We start from the raw sequence: 17,417 nt of genomic DNA, 5'->3' as shown, positions 1-17,417 counted from the left end.
AGCGGCCACGTTCCTTTAACTGCCAGGTTAGCTAAATACATCCGTTTGATTGGTTTGTTTGATTGACAAAAGGAGGCAATGCAGTTGCATGCAAGCCCTGCAGATGGATGGCTGTAACACACATCACACGCAGCCCATCTAAGCAGGTAACTCACTCAAAATGTCAGCTCCGTGTCTGTTTGGTTGACCAATCGTGAAGTAGCAGCTGATAATGTTCCATTCCGGTCCTGCCGATGGTGGTAATGCGCATTACATGCATGCAGCCCGTCTTAGCAGGGAAGACTATTTGCCTCACGACTGTTAATCATGTCCTTTTTGTCAGCGTATTTGCAAAAGCACACAGAGGACATCGCATTGACTTCCACACACTGACATTTGCCCCGTTAAGGCCATTCATACCCGATCAATCCTAACCTTTCCCTCATCCGCCCCTGAAAAAAAATCTGCAGCATTGATTGAAATATTATACATTCTGCCATCCTGGGGGAAAACAAAAAACAAAAAAACAACCAAAAAAGAGCTCACAATGACATCAGTGGCCCAAGGGTAATCTTAGCACAATGAGGTGTGAGCTAACACGTCACATTAGCCATGGTGCGTGTTGATTTGTTTGCCTCCCGTCAAGCGTCGCGGCGACTAAACGGACATGACAGGACGCACTTATAATTAGTCTGTTGATTGACAGTGTGAGAAAAAAAAAAAAAACAAGGCGGACGTGTGATGTAGTCCAGCTCCACTTATTTCGATGGAATGATACTCTGAGAATATCAAATGTGCATCAACAGAATTACAATGGCCCCAAAAATAAGAAATGTCTTCAATTCCAACAATTACTCAATACATACAACTCTGCCTCAAATATAAAAATAAGCATCAATGCCCAACAATATAATCACTCAAATTTCATTGCAGGGTCACTTGTTGCTAAGGATTTTTAAAACATTGACAAAATGTTTGAAAAATGAAAAAAATCAAATAAAATCATGTCGGTCACACCCACCCATTCTGCTCTATTGCCTCGATTTGAATAATTAAAGAGTCACAACTCTGTATTAAATGTAAAACCAACCAACAGAACTGCGCAAACTACTATATTATAAGGGTCAATTGTTGCTAGGAAGAAATCATACCAGGGAAATTACTCCCCACCCCCCAAAAAAAAACACAATTCCTACGAGTCCCCATTACAAATCCCCACTTGGTATTATTATAAATTACGCATCAATGCAGACCAACAGAATTGTTGACTCACCTGTTGCCAGGCAGGAAATCATACATGGAAAATGACTGATATTGCTTTTAAAAAAACACAACAAAAGCGATTAGACACATTTAAGAGAACAAGACCACATTTGAAATACTACTCGGTAATCAATATAAAAGATCGATCGACCTAAACCAACAGAATCGGCCAAACTGCGATCACAGTCGGTTGTTGCTGGGCAGAAATCATGTGAAGTAAATTAGGCCAAATAAAGCACAAATCAAACAAACCGAGTCCACATTTGAATAACTACTTTGTATTCACGGAAAACAATAGAATTGACTGTCACTTTTTTCACAGTCACTTGTTGCTAGGCAGAAATCCTACCAAAAAAATAAAGCAAACTTGTTGAATGACTTGTTGCCAGACATTCAAATCATACTAGAGAAATAAATGCCACAAAGCTATATTAAGATAATTAGACATGTTTTAGGCATTCATTTCACAAGTCAATCACTACTCTGTATGAAATATAAAACATGCTTCGATCCAGACAAATAGAACTGAATTATTTTCATGGTCGCTTGTTTCGAGGTCTAAATCATATCAAGGAAATGACTCCAAAAAGGCACCATTCAGAAGTTTCTGTGAATCACGACTATTAAATATAAAACATGCATTGGATTGCATTGCATTTATCTTCAACACGTGTTTCCCAAATAGCAGCAGAGGTTGTGATTTGTATTCCGCACAGTCACGTCCCACTTGTTAATGCGCAGCTATGACTACTATGGACGCGCGCGCGCGTGTGTGTGCGTGTGCGCGTTGATTTGCGTGCGCGCGCCACGCTCATGTGCGACTAATCCCTCAAAAATGGCCGAGACGTGACGACAGGCAGCGCTGATGTTGATGGATGCTTTCAACCACGGCGGCAGCGTTAATTAGCATCAGAGTCAGCGAGTCCCTAAAGAGATGCCATGATGTGACGCTATTTGTCTTTTCTGAAAGAAAAAAAAAAAAAAAAAAGATTTAAAAAAAAAATCAGCATGCATGGTAGCGTGCTCTGTTGTTTTTTGTTTTCGTTGTTGAAAGTAAAGGCTGACACGAGGGCGCAGCGACAAAGTATCTTTGTTTGAAATTCCGTCAGAGCCTGTTAAGCTGAAATGCATGAAATTTGGGGGGCCTGTCCACCTTGAGTAGACCCACAAAAAGACTCATAAAGCCATGCCAGAAATGAGTTTGACATTCGGCCATTTTTTCATTTGAAGCGACCGTTTCATGGTCATTTCCTGAGGTTCTGCAAAGACAAACTCCTCCGAGAGAGTTTTTGGAAATTCTGCCATAAAGTCACCGAGCAACATGAAATTTGGTGGGGTTGTCTATCATGAATAGACCAACGAAAGCCTTGGTAAGTAATGACCTCCAAAACCGTACAGGAAGTCTGCCATTTTGGTTTGAAACAGCCAAAGTTCCTACAAAGACAAACTCCATCTGGATAGTTTTTGAAATTCAGCTTCAAAGCCCATTTCATTTAGCAACCTGTTTGGTGGACATGTCTGGCATTGCTAGACCCACAAAAAAGTCTGAAGAAGCCTTGCATGAAGAGGCACAAGAAGTGTGCCATTTTGCTTTGAAGCAGACATTTGAGGGTCACTTTCCACAAGTAATACAAAGATGAACCCCACTATGAGACTTTTCGAAAATCACATTTGGTAGACACGTCTAAAATGAGAAGACCCACAAAGAAGTCCCCAACAACCATGTCTGAAAAGTCACAGGAAGTCTACCATTTTGCTTGTGGCCGTTTCGGGTCACTTTTGGCCATTTCCAGGAGTCTCTGAAGCACATAAAGAATTTTTGGGAGTGAAAGTGTAGTCGGACTCGCCGACGGATGCCCGTTTAAAATTGGAGGCGGAACGGCCTACAGACGGACGGGTACACCGGAAAAAAAGGCCAATGTCGGATGACGGATGACGGATAACGGACGCTCAATTTGTAGTAAAATGGCCAGCTCTGAGCGCAGCCACGAGCAAAGTGTCATTCAGCTGTGCCCTAAAAGACACAGCACGTCTACCTTAGCTTTCAAGATCCCATTTTGACTCATTTGGGCCATTCCAAAGGGTCCTTCAAAGACAAACTTTGAACATTTTCGGCCGACTACTCTTTTCAACCACACATGCTAACGGATGGACCACAACAAATGACAACAAAACTGGGTTGTCGTCATTCCCGGTGAGCAGACCACGGGGCCAAAATTTGATGATTCACCGTAAAACAGGAAAGTCCAATAACTCATCTGACACATTTCCCAGCGGTCTCGAGTGCAGCGTCCATGGCGACTTCTGGACAATTTTTCAGGCAAGTTACAGGGGAAATCATTGTCGCGTCGTCGCTGCGCTGGCTTGTAAGTAAGGAAGGCAGGTGGGCTTCTTGGCTTAAAAAAAAAAAAAAAAAAAAAGAAAAAAAAAGAAAAAAGTGCAAGGTCCGGCATCGTGCTCATTAAACTTCATTAGCGGGACAGTTGGTGCTTACGCAGAATTGTGTGTGCGTGTAGGATGGGGGACGGTGTGAAAGATGGGGTGCCACTTGGACTTTCCAGTAGTCAGCACATGCGCTCACATAACGGGTGTTAAAAATACACGTGTGTGTCTTTAAACGGGGCAGGTTGGTGCGAGGTTGCCACGGTAATGAAGCGTCCCACCTTTAACAAGTCAGTACATGTAAAAAATGTGTGGGGGGGGGACAGACATCTGCCAAACTATAACTAAATATAAATATATGAAAAAAAATTGGGGAGTATTTTCAGGGGGTTTTCCTCAAGACTGAAGGATTTCTGTGGTTTTTTTTTTTTTGTGTCACCCAAGCGATGATGATGCTGGCGGACAGACAGTCTTTCATTCAAGTCCATTTTCGTTTACCTTTACTCCCACCGCCGTTTCTATCCGTTTTTCAACGGGTAAGCCACAAAGAGGGTCTCGCACAGCTTGCGTGTCAATATCAACTTTTTAACCCGCTGTAATGACTAACACTTGCCCGTAGAGGGCGGTAATGCATCGCTGTGGATTTGAGCTCAGCACAGCTTTTCAGAAGAAGATAAAGATTGGGCAGGGAGTGTCGCCCCGTCACGTCACTTACGAGGGAGAGAAATGAGACAAATTGGATGGAGGCATCTCACGCTCAAACAATGCAAAGGCACCAAGGTCCAACCACAGCCGCGTGGCAGTCGGCATCGCTTCCGGCGTGTTATCTACTTGTAGATCTGTAAAGAAATAAATCCAAAGCCCTTCCTCAGCCTTTTATCACAAAAGCAAAACATGATCATGTGGAGGTCAGTGTTCTGCATGACTACAAAAAAGCTGGTCTTGTCCGCTTTTGGGTCTGAAACGGATGTTTTTTGCAAGCGCGACTCAAAAATGGAGAAAGGTAGAGAATGTATTTTTTTTTTTCTGGTGAAAGAAGTGAGTCCCTTCTTTCTTTTAGTAGATTCTGTGCAGAGCGCAACATTAGACGGGTCGCGACAGGCCAGCCTAAATGGCCGGCAGTGAATGCGTTAATCATCATAGTTGTGACAAAATATATCTTTGAAATTGAACACGGAGCCGTGATCCAATGTCAAAAATGAATGATTCTGTCCCATCTTGCTGCTTCTGGGCTCATTTTCAATTTATATTCTTTCCTATAGGGAAGAAAAATCGTATTCCAGTTCCAAACACAATGCATGCACACCGCCACACACACACACACACACACACACGCGCACGCACACAAAAAAAACACTTTAGTCACACGTTGCTCTTTTTGTTTTTTTTCTAAATCTCACCTTTCCCCAAGTGCAACAGAGGCTGGGATCACTCTCACTTGTCACGTCTGTGTATCACCTGCAGGTGTGACGTGCGTGTGTGTGTGTGTGTGTGGGGGGGGGCGTGCATGTGTGTCTGGATTGCCCAAAAAATAAATACACACATCACACACAATGACACACTGGTGCTGTTAAATTTTAGCGTGCAGGAAATGCTAACCCATCATTGTTTCCATGGCTACGGTAACAACACAAGCTAGGTGACAGTGTCGCCACATTTAAAAAAAATGTAAGTTAGGAAGATGGGTTTTTGTTGTCTTTGTCACTCAGTCACTGGAATGTGAAAACTACTTCACAGTCTTGAAAATCAACCAACTCACTCAGTAATGTTACTGGCTGATTGACTAACCCGCCCACTAAACAACCGTCATGCTTGCCAGCCAACCAAATCATAGATTCTTAATAACCAGCTAACAGAGCAGCCAACTGGCTAACTCGATACCAACCGGTTATCAAATTAACCAGCCAAGCAACCGAACTTACTCGATGACTGACCATCTTGAAAACCCACCAAACCAACAACAAACAAACGGATCATCTAACAAACCAACCAGCTCACTCACTAAGTGACTAACCAACCTAGCACGCTACATGCTTACTAGTTTGCTAGCTAACCCAACATGTGAGGGTTAAAAGTCGAGAACAGCTCAAAACACAGTCATAGTCATTATTAGAATTAGTAAAACAATCAATATTCATGACAATTGTGACTTTTTAGTATGTAGTATCAACATATTGATTATTGGAGCAAATTTCAGTTCCCGCGGAATGACGTGCAAAAAAGTGCACGTTTTTGGATGACATTGAAAAGACAGTGTGTGCGTGCGTGCGCGCGCGCGTGTATTAGCATAGCAGCGGGCCGACCCGCGGCACACCTTTAGCGCCTGGCTCTGCATTCGTGTCACTCTGCAGCCAAATATAAACAAACATTAATAAGAAGCTGCAGGCTGCCTCATTTTCATAATGACATTCTTTGCAGGGAACCTTTCGTCTGCCGCAGGACTGCAAATGTCCCGTGGACTCCCCCGAATGCCAAACTCGTCACCGACTAATCAACCAACTAATTTACTCAACCAACACACTGGACAGGACAACTAACCGACCAATCAACTAGCTAGCCTTTACCAACCATGAACACGACAACAATCCAGACGACACAGTCCAACCTCCCGAGTGAAACGTCCATGACTTCGGTTCAGTGAGCACCATCATCATCATCTTCTTACCCCAAAAGAAGGAGCGTCCACAAGAAGGAACTCCAGTCAAAAGTTAACAAATTGTGGCACTAACTTACCAACCAACAAACTCGCTGACAAGCCAGCTAACCAATCAACCTATTGACTAACTATGCAACAAAGTAAGTACATAACTGACCAATAAACCAGCTAAATAACCAACTGGATGACGAACCGGCTAACTCTCCAACCAACTATCTAACTATGCAACCAGCCAGCTAACTCACCAGCTAAATAACTAACTAATGCAAAAGCTCACTAGCTTGATCTTGATCTTGGTTTAGGCTAAGAACACTACAAAAGAAGTCAAACTAACTACAAACGCAAGAAGGCAATCCTGGTTAGCATTGAAGCAACCAACTATTGCTACCAACTAGCTTACTCTCCAACCAACTGCAGAACCTCCTGCTTTGCTCTTGTCTTGGCTCGCAACAACCTGGAATAAAAGTTCAACTCGCTGGCTAGGCAACTAACCAAACAACCATAAAGTAGCCTGACTCTTTCCAAGCGCGTGCGTCTGCTGGCGTGCGTGCGTGCGTGCGATTAACAGCAAAGTGCAATTAGCCAGAAAGCAAGACGGAGGGCGGGTTCCGCTCTTGCCCATGCGCCTCTCCATCGCTCGGGCCTTCAACGTGACTCGGATGTCCTCCGTCGACCTCGTGGTCTCCTTCTTTCACTCGCACTTCACATCGCCACTTTCTGTGCGTGCGCGCGCGCTTGTGTGTGTGTGTGTGTGTGTGTGTATCGCCTGTGTCACACCTCCCGCCTTCTTCCTGTGTGTCTCTCCCCTCGCGTAATCCAAGCCTATCTCGCAACAACAAGCCGGTAATCCTACCTTTCCTCCGCACACACGCACAGCAAGTTGCAAACAAAAAACAAACAGTGACATGCTGAGGCTTGCCCCAAAAACGCACACACGTGCAACAATAGCAAACGGAGCCTATGGAAGTGAATGGCGGCCATTTTGGGGCTTTCATCTCTTTTTCAGGACGACTAAAGACACAAACACGGGCGGCCTCCGGCACCACCAGGGGGCTCACTCCATCAAGGCCCGACATGAACAGCGGCCCGATGGCCCAATCGGGCCGCCGGTGCAATCGTCATGAATAACTCAAGCGATGAAATCAACACGTTCTTGCTTTGGAAATATCTAATATTCAATATTCCACTTCAATTGATCAACCACCAGACGCTGCCTCTCTGTTCCTTGATGTATTTATTCCATTCATGTTATATTATTTGGTTGTGTTTCTAGGTCCAGGCGCTGACAAAATATTAAAGGTTTTCAAGAAAAAATACAAATAAAGGAGGTTATTCATTTCAGTTTGGGGATTTGTTTTAGATTTAGCTGCTTTGTACTGTTATCAATCACTCAATCATCTCACGTTTCTGTTTGCTTTATCTATTTTTATTTTTATTTTTTTACACCAGGGTGAAAACTGTTTATTAATTGTAATTACAAACAATATATTCTCACATTTTATAAATGAAAACGCAATGGCATTTTTTTTTTTAGTTTTTTTTTTTTAGCCCAAGAAGAGGCCAAACTATTTATTATTTTCATAAAATGTTTAAATTCTTTTAATGAGGAATTGTCTTTTTCTTTTTAATCAAATTTTCCACATTCATATATTTGAAAAAAAAATCATTTTGTTTGTTTTCTTATCCCTTCAGATTTTTCAAAATTGTGCTAATTTTACCAAAACATGCATGCCACTGTGCTTTGCTTTCATATACAAGATGCTAGTGCTAACATGCTAACACTGCTGCTTAGCTTCACTAAGCTTGCTATGCCGGGGTTGCTAAACTATGCTGCGATGCGTTGATCGTCCTCAATACTTTTTTTTGGGGGGCGTGACAACTCCATTTGATCTTTGACGCCAAACCACACACACACACGGACGATCCCGAATTATTGAGAGTGAGGCTGTAAGAAAAGGACGCTTTGCCTTTGTGCCCGCTAAATGAGTCAAAAGCTGTGTTATTTCGCTTTTTTGATGCAAATCAAAAGCGCTTTTTAAAAAGTAGACCTCCCTGTATTTTTTTTTTTATATGGCTCACACGCCAAACTGACTCTGGATCATTGAGTTTTTGGGGGGATTGGGGGGCTCCCTGCAACGTTGATATTGGCCGTCCTCTACGCCGCTAACCTCGCACCAACACACACGTACGCACACGCACACACGCGCAGTTGCTGACCTGGCAGACGAGAGCTGGCAGGACAAACGAGTCATCAGATGGAAAAGTTTGCGGACCAAAGTCGGCTTCAACCACCGCGAGGTCGTATTGCCAAAATCAGCTCGATTTCCATGCAAAAAAACCCCAAAAAACAAATAGTAGTGGTGGACAGCGGATTGGAGTTGATCAGATACAAAATGATAGAACTCATCTGGAGAGGGTAAAAAAAAAACCGAATGATGCCTGAATCCATTTATATTCATTTAGTGGGAAATGAATTTTCACGGTAAAATGTTGACAGCTGTTTTGAATGGAAAATGTGCCATTTACACAAGCATTTATACGACAGAATTTTCACAGAAATTTCCAAAGACAAAATACTGAATTTTTACTGAAAAAAGTAGTAATCGGCAAAACGACAACGCTAACGGAAGAAAATGATCGTCGGACGGGCCTATAGGCGATTGCTATTTGGTCCGGCCGGACAAAATGGCGGCTAAACGGACGACCGCAGGTGACAAACGCGCCGCCAATTTTGAGCCAAATGCCCAGCTCTGCATACCAGCAAAATAATCGATACAATAATTGATTTTGTCAAAGTGTGAAATGTCTTCCCGACGGTGCTGGAAGATCTTTGGCAGCCGCGGTTGTCTTGACATGCTGTTTAAAGCCAAAATGGCCGCCCACTACGACATGTGCGCGCGCGTGTGCGGGATGACTTGTTTGCCCGTGTCACCTCAATAATTCATCAGCGTCTTTTCACACCGAGGCACTGTAAGTGCGTTGCCACTTACAGTCCAACGTATGTCTTTCTAGCGCACGAGCACACGCACGCACGCACGCACGCCCAAAAAGACGGCGACTGGCGCAGGGAGCGCTTTGAATGGAAGGTCGTTGAACTGGCATGTTTTTGTGCTGCCGGTTCTTGTCTCCGAGAAATGCCGCAATCTGATTGGCTGCGTCGGAGGTCCCGTTACGTCTAGATGGGATGACATTGTCACTTTTTTTTTCTTTTTCTTTGACTCTCTTTGTTGTGGCACTTCTTCGGAAAGGAGGTTTGCTTGTTTTCACAGTGCTTCACTTTTTGGGGACTTGTGTGTGTGTGTGTGTGTGTTTGTGCGTATTCTTGTGTCTGTTCTGTATGTGTGTAATTATACAAGTGCACTTAAGCGTGTTGTTGTGTTTGTGTGCGTGTGTTGGCTGGGTGGGTGTAGGTGTACCTTCTGTTGTGTGCAAGTACTTGTTGTGCTGTACTTGTGTGTGTACTTGCAGGTACGCGTTGGTCCAAGCGTTTAGTTGTAATGATGTCTGTCGGTGTGTGTATATATGCAGTTGCGTTTGTGTGTACTGTTGTATGCTTGTACATGTTTTCATGTGTGTGCATGTAATGTACCTGTGTGTAGTGGTGTGTATACTTATACACGTTTGTACAAGAGTGTACTTTGTAGTTGTTTGAGTGTGTAGTTGTGTTTTTGTGGGTCTACGTGTTTGCGTGTACTTCGAGGTATAATGATGTAGTTGTGCTCGTCTGTGTGTATAAATGGGTAGGTGTATTTGTGTACACTTGTATTTGTGTGTGTTCATATGTGTGTGTGCCTTCCCTTTTTTCGTGCGTGTGCTTGCGCGCGTATGCGTGTGCGCGCCTTTGTGCAGCGTTCATGATTATACGGCCCGGTTGCACGGTTTGAGGATTTACGAGTACCGTGACATTGATGCTAATTTCCATTAGCCTGTCTAGGTCGTTTCACATTATAAGTTAGCATAAAGCTACAGGACTTTTATTGGTTACATGGATTGGCGTGATTTTGAGTGTGCGTGTGTGCGAGTGTTTTGAAGTGTGTGTGTGTGTGTGTGTGTGTGTGTGTGTGTGCGCGCGCGCGCGCCACACATCACTTTGGGCTTAATTACAAGCGAAGAGCAAATGTGACAGGCAGTGAGCTAATCTTTCATTCGAGCAGCACAATTTTTACAACTCTAAATAAACGGTCCGTGCGTGTGCATGCGCGCTTATACGGCTTCTTGGAATTGTATAGTCAGTGCGCCGCTTTAATTGTGCGGAGTGACACATCTATTACGCCGGCGTTATTATCAACATCAAGCAGCCCTTCGCACGCACACGCAGTGTGATTACAACCGCATGTGTGCACGTGCGGTTATGAGCAAGTATTAAAGCTGCCACTCGGCTTTCAAGGCGCTCGCTAATATGCTTTTTAAAAGACTCGCCGCCGCGCACACCCGCGCGCGCACGTACACTCGGATAAGGCCAGCGAGTGTCGTTAGCCACACGTACCCTCGTTAGCTTCATTTAATTGCTCAGCTGGATCTATTTATAGACAAACGCGCACATTATGCACAGAGAGGACCATTCTGAGAGATAAATGTGCGGCCACGTTGGGAGGCCAGGGCGCAAGGATGCTGAGACGCAGCGATGCTAAGCTGGCGTGACGCAGAGGTGCGAAGGCGCAACGCTGCTGAGATACCAAGACGCCGCCATGCAAAGATGTGGCCGTGGCGAGGTACAATTGTGCTAAGATGCTAAGGCACGATGAGGAAAATGTGATGAGATGCCAAGATACAAAGTTGCTAAGATACAAAGACACACGCACGCGCAGAAAAAACACAATACAAAGGTGCTGAGGCAAATGCGCCGAGACGCCCGGCTTTGAACGCTGCAAAGATGTTGAAGTATGACGATGCAGAGACACAAAGGTGCTCAGACACAAACGATTCTGAGATGCTGAAATGCAGACGTAAAGCCTCGGTAAGACACAAAGACGCTAACATTCCATCGTGCAAAGAGACAGCTACGCGGAGATGCAAAGATGCTAAGATTCAAAAGTTGCTAACATGCGGCAACACGGAAACGCTCCGAGAGACAAAGCTGCTCAGATGCAAAGATTCCAAGATGCTGAAATACAGATGTACAATGGCGGTAAGCCGCAAATTTGATCAAATCTTGACAGATGGCCAGACAGAAAAATGTCGAAAAAGTCAACGTTGTAAAGATGCCAAGCTACTGAAATACAATTAAAAATAATACTAAATACGATGCTACCAGGCAGCTGCGATAAATATACAAGGAGACACCGCCGACGCAAATGTGCGCGGATGCTGAGAGACAAATACGTATCGGTGCTGAGGCTCAAAGATGCTGAGATACAAACGTGGCCATTCAGAGATACCGAGACCCCAAAAAGCCACGCGCAAAAGTTGCTAAGATACAGATATGAGCAAAGATGCGGAGTTACAAATGTGCTAAGATGCCGAGATACAACGAGATATAAATGGCTATACGTGCCCACGTTCGAAGATGCCGGGAAAGAAATGTGGACGCTGTAGCTGCTTGCATTCAAATATCCCCAGATATGCTGAGATACAAATGACAAAATGCTGAGATCAAAACGCGCAAAGAAGTAAACGATGCTAATATTCAAACGATGACGCCGAAACGCTAACAAGTCAAGCCGCGCCGATGCTGGGACGCCAAGCTCTCCATCTAGAACAATGCTGAGACGTGGAGTCATTGTGCTCCCGTTTGCTCCTTCCTTTCCCCCGTTCAAAAAAGTGTTGCTGCTCTCAAATAAGCTGATTAAAACGCGCGCACGGCGTTGTGTCTTGTTGCCTTGATCTGCTGCTGTTTGCTGACCTGCTCACGCGTTGCCGCCCCATGCGCCCTTTCATACGTTCACACTCTCGCTGCATTTTCACACCGCCGGATGCCCAACCGTCTGTAACCAAGTCAAAGTGCCGCACACGCCCAACTCGGTCTTGGAAGAAATACTTTCTTCAAAGTTGCTTCACATCTGTGTTGCATACACTGACAGATTTTGTTCACACGAAATGGACTCCTAAAAATGTTTTTTTTTTTTTTTTATTGTTACACACATTAACATTGAGGCTAATTTCCATTAGCCTGTCTATGACACTTTTCTTTATGCGATAGCATTAAGCTAGCATCATTTTGAGAAAATGATACGTTTAGGGTGAATGTACACTGGTCACTTTACTTATGAGTGACACGACTTTTTAGAGGGTTGTTTATATGAGGTCCATTTTTTTTCCCCGTCTGAGTTGCAAGCAAACATTTGAGTTACAAGCATTCAACTTCAAAATAAACACCAGTTTGGCAGACAATTTTTCACAAAAAAAAAGCGCTTCAAGCAGTTTAGTGAAATTTAAACAGGAAAAAGAATTACGCATTGAGTATTTTAAAGAAACCCCAAAATTTAGCCTTAAGCATGGCCATTTAGCTTAATGCTAGCACGCAATGCAAAACACCATGGACAGGCTAATTAAACTATCATCAATGTTGCAGCATTCAAACACAATTTGTTTTTGTTTTTTTCCACAAAATTTCTGAGCCGGGTCACGCACATCTCAAGCTGTTCACCCCACCGTGCGTTAGCCGCTGACAAACGGAAGCTAAAGCATGGATTTTTTTTTGATCATTTAGCAAGTTAGTTTCTCTCCCGCCCGTTGAGGGAAACCCGTCGCGGCGCCACTTGACTTTTGCGCCGTTTGAAGCTCCACGACTCCTCGCAGCCATTGATCGGAACGCGGCGCAATCAAAGACGGGATTGGAGAAAGGCAATCGATCAAAGGGGCGCCGTCGCACGGAGCGGGAAAAGCGGTTTATTTCAAATAATAAAATCAAAAAAGAAGCTTTTTATCAAACCTGACAGTCACACACACACACACACAGCGATTGAAGCTAAACAAACACACACACACACGCACACACACACACAGCAGGGCTTTGACAGGATGTTGCCCACGCAGCCAAAACACAGACATGCCGACACACAAGCTGCAAAGGGAGGCGAGGCGGAGGTGGCGAAACCAGGACGGGAGGGAAGAAAAAAACAAAAAAACAACAACAACAACGACGAGGAACCAAGAATGTCGAGAGCACGGGCGAAAAATATTCTTAAACGACCTCGTGGATGATTTGAGTGACAGCCACGCATTTCAACATGGCTGCCGAGGAAGGAAGTCAGTTTGTCCTTGTCACTTCCTGTTTGTGGAGTCGGCTTAGGACACGCTTGCCGACGTGTTGCTAGTAGGACTGCACGATATTGGGAAAACATGCCACATGGGTGTCGACTCTAGCCAAATTCATATCATTGCGGTATTTAACATGCGGTATTATTTAATGAAAGATTTTTTTTCACGCAGCAAAATAAGCAAGCTCAATGTGTTCTTAGCCAATAATGCCCCCAGATAATGCCACAATATTGGGTGGCAACACACATTGAAGTGTGAATCTGGTCAAATTCTGGTAAAAGCCTACAATTCTATGCGAAAATTATTGCCTGTCTTTGCGATACAAATATTGTATAGACCAGTATTGCGATATCGATATTTTTTTCAATATAATGTGCAGCCCTGATGGCTGGCTTGTCATGCTAATTGTGCTGCACATAGCGTGGTCATTATTCGGTCAATCATGTTTTGGGGTATGAAACCTGGGGTTTTTTTGTCCTCTAAAAATACAATTACATTTGAGTATGTCTCTTCTTAACATAACCTTTCCCCAAAGTTTTGTTGGTACTGTTTGCAGAGAGGTCAAACTTTTCCAAATGTCAAATGAGATTTTTTTTTCACGCCCAAAAACAAATGTTTACAAGTATGTAGATGACTGTATTTAAAAAAAAAAAAAAAAAACTCTAGGCCATGTTGTTGTTTTTTGTTTCGTTTGGGAAAAATATTGAAACTTTGCAAAAAGAAAACACAAAAAAAATACACTTGCCTGAGTTTGCTTTTTATATTTATAAAAAAAATAATTAAACAAAATGACATTTGACTTTTTTTTTTTAAACAAAAGTCTAAAATTCTTAAATCTAAAAAAAAAAGAAAAGTGGACATTTGACTTTATTTTACTCTTGTACAAAACTGGACAAATAACAATTTGATAGATTTTGACCTTTTGTGTTGGAATTATGACAGAACAGAATCCATTTTGATTCATAACAATGCACTTGAGAGCAGAGGAGATGACCTCACTTCCTGTTTTGTAAAAATGCAAGCTTATGTCATTTTATTTTCTGCTCGGAAATCAGGTTACAAAATCCAATCAGCACAAACACAAAGTTCTCCTGTCAATCACAACAACAAATCCGGAAAAGTAGAACAAGGGGGAGAAGACGCGACAAATTTCTTGTTATTGTTTAAAAAAAAAAAAAAAAGAACGACAGCTTCTTCAGCGCTAACAAGGAGGAGTCGGCGGGCGTGTGTGTGCTTTCAAACCACTTCCTGTGAACTAGTCGCCGTCTTATTTTTATCACATCTGACGCCGACAACTTTTGCCGCCACTTTGTGGCGGGAAAGTTCAGCCGGAGTTGAAGCGGTGGCGGGAAGGGATCCGAATTAACAACAACCGAAGAACGGTATTAAATGAAATGAATGACGAGACGCTTTGATGTGCTGTTGTTACCACGACGATGAGGGAGGACGCTTCTGGAGCGCGCTGGGCTGTGCGTGCGCGTGCGCCTGCGCGTGGCCTCCCTCGGGCCAGGGCTGCCAGATGCGCCGGGCTTGGTCGCCGCGGCTAAAAATATCCACGTGCACATGGAACTAAAACGCACACACACCGCTAACACACTAACACTGTAGTGTGGTGCAAACACGGGACATGCTAAGAACATGCCTCACCAGTGGCGGTGTACGGCGCTATGTGTTCACAGCGCTTCACGTGCACTTGGACTTCCTGTTTGCATTTCCCTGCCAGAGAGGTGACCTTCCACGTCCCGAGAGCCAGCTTCTGGAGCCGCCGGGGCCCCCGCCTTTTTTTATATATATTTATCCAAAAAATACACTTCATTTTGACAAATAATCCAATGCATTATGGGCGGGGGTTGATTTAAAAAAACAAAACAAAAAAAAACAGAATTTTCCTTTTTTGACATTTTTTATGAACAGTCAATTGACAAAATTTTCTTTTTTTTTTTTTTTTTACCAAGACCTGATATTTGACGTTTTTGACAACTCTGCTTTTTTCACTCGGTTATAGCGGACTTTCATTTGTGACGTCACTTCATGTCTTGGCCTTGCTATCGTGGCACCTTTACTTGCTATTCTTCTTCCATCTATAAGTTGGACCAGTCAAAACGGTTTCTTTTCTAGGGGAAATTTGTTTTACAAAATCCGAGACCATGAAAATTAGACAGCTCGTCGCCTATAATCAGCAGCTTGTTATGTATTCTATAGTTTGCATTTTAAAAGTAACGAGTGACATATGACAGCATTTCTTGGATTTTTTCATCTAGAAAATGTTTTCACTCGATGTGTTTTTCTTTTTGACCACAGCTCAGACAAAATGTTGACAATTCGTGTGTCAATTGTCTTAAGAAAAAAAAGTATAGGCTATTTGACAAAACGTCAGCTAAGAAGAAAATGATCCTATTTTTTACCGCACAAACGTTAAAGGGTTCTGCTCGGAATCTTTCTCTGCTGACATCACCTGGCAAATTGTCTTTTGGCCAGACTTGCAGGCGAACGTGACGCCGGCTAACAAGCTAGCATTTGGCTAAGTGACGGAGCAGACGCGGCGTCAGATGTTGTTTTTCAGGAACATCCTCCACCTTCTTTGTTCCCGCTCGTTTGCCGCTCGGGGAGGGGAGCGCGCGAGCAAGCCAAAAAGCCGGCCCGTCGCCACAATAACATGAGGAAATGAGAGTCAATGAACGAGAGGCGGCCAGCCAGCCTCCAAAGGAAATGAGGAAGAAATGAGGAGAGCCAGGAGCTTTGATAAGGGACAACGCAGCCCAGCAGGTGGAAGAAGCTTTTCTTTCATCTTCCTCCTCGTCTTCCTCGCCCACTAGCTGCAAAAACGCCAAATTCCACCCGCAATTCGTTCCGGCGTGCTGCAATAAACGCCGGCAAACAGCAAGAGGTGACGTTATGCTTGCGAGAAAGAGGCGAAATTGGGATAAGACGCACCGAATGCAGTATGCAAGGTCTTCTGGCTGTTATGCCGCACTCCGACTTTAACACTGTACCTGCAAAAAAATGCACAACCGATGGATGGGGGAAAAAAAAACAACAACTTTTTCTTATTTATATTAATGCTAATTCCCCTTAGCACTCCTATGGCATTTTACACGATATGTTAACATTAAGCTAATGGAATTTTATGAGACGAAGGTGGCTTAACGATTTCTAAACTGCCATAAGTAGCAGTATTGCAGTTTTAGCAGTAGGTGGGTTAGGGTTAGGGATTTTTGGGCCTAAAATTTGAGTCACGGGCACTAGATGGTGGTAGGGGTGCTATGTGTTGCTGCTCTGCGCATATGAAAGGAAAAGTTGTTGAAAGGTTCAGAATGACCATAGTATCGACGCTCATTTCCGTCAACCCGTCTATGGTGTTTCACGTTATATGCTAGCATTAAGCTAGCATGCTTCTGTTAAGTGAAATACTATGATTCGGTCCAACATTTCAATACACAACGTTGAATTCGCTTTGGTTTGATGAGTGAGTTTTGCGGCAAGGTCACACGGAGGTCACAGGAAAAGCAAGATGGCCGCCAAGGCGCCCTTGCCACCTGCTCACTTTTTCTTCGCGTGACTTTCACCTCTAACGTGTTGCGTCTGCACACGCACCAGGGTGTCAGGGAGTGTGTGCGCGTGCGTGTACGAACACTTGTGTTGCACAGCTGTCGAGGGAGGGGTTGGGGAGTGATGATGCCAAGGTATCATTGTGAACGTGCGTGCGTGTGTGTGTGTGTGCGCGAGTGCACGTCCCGTCTGTCAGAGAAGTTCCCTAATTGTGGATAAAAGATGGCAGCACACAGTTGGCTAACTCATCACTGAAAAAATACACACTAAAACGGCTCTTTCAAAATGCCTAAAAGTATACATGCACCTATGCGCACACACGCGCGCGCACACACACCCCAATCTGTGTGTGGCTTGGTGTGCACACACTTTAAACCGATATTTGACA

General features: G+C 43.9%; 1 protein-coding gene across 6 annotated transcripts in view; it reads right to left on the bottom strand.

The window, feature by feature from the left end:
* LOC147146796 (transmembrane protein 132B) overlaps positions 1 to 17,417 on the bottom strand; it is a 136,563-nt gene that overhangs the window by 93,955 nt on the left and 25,191 nt on the right. The window contains exon 1 of one of the 6 annotated variants that reach the window (XM_086029785.1): positions 4,340 to 4,483. The exons of the other annotated variants lie outside the window; for them this stretch is intronic. The gene's annotated coding sequence lies outside the window, so the exon portion shown is untranslated. Of the gene's footprint in view, positions 1 to 4,339; positions 4,484 to 17,417 lie in introns of those variants that run through there. 6 annotated transcript variants of the gene reach the window in all.

This window comes from Filicampus tigris, chromosome 5 (assembly GCF_054856515.1).
Source record: "Filicampus tigris isolate MCC_2025a chromosome 5, RoL_Ftig_1.0, whole genome shotgun sequence".
NCBI lineage: Eukaryota > Metazoa > Chordata > Actinopteri > Syngnathiformes > Syngnathidae > Filicampus > Filicampus tigris.
Note: the sequence above shows the minus strand (reverse complement) of the source record. Positions and strands in the feature narration are given on the sequence as shown.